We start from the raw sequence: 3716 nt of genomic DNA on the forward strand, positions 1-3716 counted from the left end.
GGGTTCTCCGGACAGGCAGCGGGGTGGGATGAATCCGGCCTCGCCGCGGACAGCCCCCGCGGGGTCCTCGCGTTAGGACCCAGGGGCGGGGCTTGGGCCGGCCGCCGGGGTGGGCGGGGCTGGCGCCCTGTCTTCTCCCGGCGGGACCCTCGGGAGCTAAAGAGCCGCAAGCGTGTGGACCGCTAACAGAATTCCTCTCACTGAATGAAGCTGATGCTGTGGACTCTTCCCAAACCGAAATGAGAGGTACGGACGAGCACGAAGCGGGGTCTAAGTGAAGGTCGAAGCGGGGAATGGTGCACACAGAAGAATAAAAAAGCCGTTCATAGCCAACTCCAGTAACGCTCTGGATTTGGGAGAAGCTCTGCGGGCGATGAAAAAGAATCCATATCCAGAGTGTCAGAACAAGGGGCTGCTTCTTCCTTAGTAGAACTGGCCCGATGTGGTCAATCTGCAACAGGTTAGCTGACTGATCCTTCGGGGTGTTCTGTCATATTGAGGGCCAGTGTTGGTCTCTGCTGTTAGAATATTGAACGCTCGGCAGTGGCTATAGCCATATTGGCCCTAGTAAGTGAAAGTCTTTGTTGTTGAGCTCAAACATAACTTCCATCCCTAGTGCATTGCCCTTGAATCCATTTGGCTGGAGGAGGAAGCAGACTGACATTCTCAGGTTGGTTATTCTGTCCACCTGATTAAAACCCTCCTATTTGGTAAGCATTCATATGGAGCATAATTAAGTTCACATTCTGTGCCAAATTAGAGAAGTCTGTCCACACCCTCTTCCCCACACCTCCTTGAATTTTCTAATCCCATTCCTTTCAAGTACCTAATCATCCAGCCAAGCCATTAGCCATGGTCCATGAAAAAGTATAGATCTATACACCTGATCTGGCAAAATGAACAACCAAGTGCACTGCTCAAAGTTCCGTCCACTGAGGGGATTTTCCTCCACCTCTGTTCCTCAGAGTTTTCCCAAAGTGGAATGTTGTGCAGCTGTGTCTTTTTAGGCCATGCCTACATACCTTGCAGAACCTAAGAGTTTTGTTCTTCAGGCACCTGGTCGCATGGAAGTTACCGTGAAGCTGTAGGTGGAGGTTGAAGGGAGAAGATAATACAGCAAGAGTAGAGGCCATGGTCATGGCACTCAAGAGTAGAGGGTATCCAGTTCATGATGGACAGCTCAGATTACAAGGGAATTTGGCCCATAGCCAAGCATTCAGGTTCTGCTGTTTGTTTTTTCTTTTATTTTAAAATAATGATAGATTTATGGGGAGCTGCAGAAATAGTACAGAAAGGGCTCCTGCATCTTTCACCCAGTTATTTCCAATGGTAGCATCTTCTACAGTCATCCCTCAGTAGCCACAGAGGATGGGTTTTAGGACCTTCCATGGATACCAAGATCCATAGGTGCTCAGGTCCCATAGTCGGTATTCTGAATTCATGGTTCCATATCCATGGATTTAGCTAATTGCCTATCATGTTTTTGTTGATTAGTCGCTAAGTCATGCCCCATTCTTTTGTGATCCCATGGACTGTAGCCTGCGAGGCTCCTCTGTCCATGTGATTTCCCAGGCAAGAATACTGAAGCAGGCTGTCATTTCCTTCTTCATGGGATCTTCCCGACCCAGGGATAAAACCCACATCTCCTGTATTGGCAGGCAGATTCTTTACCACTGAGCCACCAAGGAAGCATATCATGTAGTACAACAATATTTATTGAAAAATTGTGCATATAAGTGGACCCATGCAGTCCAAACCCATGTTGTTCAAGGGTCAACTATAATACAGTATCAAACCCCTTGTACATATTGATAAAAGTCACAGAATTCGTTTGGATTCTATCAGTTTCCATGCATTCGTGGGTTTGCATGCGTGTGGGTAGCTCTATACAGCTTTCTCGCGTGTGGATTTCTGTAACCGCCACAATCGTGGTAGACCTGCCATCACAAGGATCCCTCACGCTTTCTCTTAAGAGTCACTTGCTCCCTCTTCTGTCTTCCTCCACCATCCCTAACCCTTGGCAACCACTAATATGTTCTCCATGTTTAAAATTTTGTCATTTTGGGAATGTTATGTAAATGGAATTAGTTACATGCCCTTTGGAGAGCACAGCATAATACCCTTGATGTCTTTCCAAGTTGTTCAATGCCTCAATAGTTTCTTCCTTTTTGTTTAACCATTCATCATTGTAGAATATGTATATAGTTTATCTTCAGTTTTTGGCTATTTCAAACAAAGCTGCTATGAACATTCATGTACATTTTTGACATTTAAAAAATTTTGTTATAAAATATGCATAACATAAAATTTACTATCATAACCATTTTTAAGTGAACACTTCAGAGGCATTGAGTCCATTCATATTGTTGTGTGGCCATCCCTATGATTCAGCTCCAGAACTCTTTTCATCTTGAAAAACAGAAACTCTGTACCTATTAAGCAGTAATTCACCATTCCTTTCTCTCTCCAGTCTCTGGCAAGCACCATTCTATTCTTTGTCTCTATGAATTGGATTAATTGTCTCATATAAGTGGAATCATACAGTGTTTGTCCTCTTGTGACTGGTTTATTTCACTTAGCATTATGTCCTCAAGGTTCATCCATGTGTAGCATGTGTTAGAATCTTCCTTTTTTAAGGCCAGATAATACTCCACTATGGGGCTTCTCAGGTGGCTCAGTGGGTAAAGAACCTGTGTACAATGCAGGAGATGCTAGAGATACGGGTTTGATTCCTGGGTTGGGAAGATCCCCTGGAAGAGGGCACAGCAACCCACTCCAGTATTCTTGCCTGGTGAACTCCATGGACAGAGGAGCCTGGTGGGCTACAGTCCATGAGGTCACAAAGAATCAGACATGACTGAAGTGACTGAGCACAGCACAGCATAATGTTCCACTGTATACTGTATTGTTTATTCATCTGCCGATGGACAGTTGGGTTGCTTCTACCTTTTTGCTCTTGTGAATATTACTGTGAACATGGAGTGTGTGTTGAGTCATGTAAATACTCGAAAATAGCTTCTCTAGTCCCTGCTTTCAATACTTAGAGGTATATACCCATCATGGGCTTCCCTTGTGGCTCAGACGGTAAAGCGTCTGCCTACAATGAGGGAGACCCAGGTTCGATCCCTGGGTTGGGAAGTTCCCCTGGAGAAGGAAATTGCAACCCACTCTAGTATTCTTGCCTGGAAAATCCCACAGACGGAGGAGCCTAGTAAGCTACAGTCCATGAGGTTGCAAAGAGTTGGACACGACTGAGCGAATTCATTCACCCATCATGTGGGCTTCCCTGGTGCCTCAGTGGTAAAGAATGCCTGCCAATGCAGGAGACATGGGTTTGACCCCTGGCGAGGGATCCCACATGCCACAACTAAGACCCAGCACAGCCAAATAAATAAATAATTTTAAAATGAGCTACAAGCTAAAGAACTTGAGTCGCTCCTGTTGCCTAGAGAAGTAGCTCTTAAAAGGGCCTCAGTTCATGTGAAAAAGATAATATGGAAGTCAAACGAAATGCTCTAGCAGATCATGATGCCAAACAAACTGCCTTAACTTAGGTGAGATTCCTAACTGAACCCTCAAAGGGTAAATCTCTGGAGGAATTCAGAGAGACCATTATGAAATATTAGCATTTATCCTCTGATTCTAAAAAAGAAGAATGTTTTTAAAAAATGTAACCTGCACTCATGGGCTTCCCAGATGGCACAATGGGAAAGAAT

This window comes from Bubalus kerabau, chromosome 11 (genome assembly GCF_029407905.1).
Source record: "Bubalus kerabau isolate K-KA32 ecotype Philippines breed swamp buffalo chromosome 11, PCC_UOA_SB_1v2, whole genome shotgun sequence".
NCBI classification, from domain to species: Eukaryota; Metazoa; Chordata; class Mammalia; order Artiodactyla; family Bovidae; genus Bubalus; species Bubalus kerabau.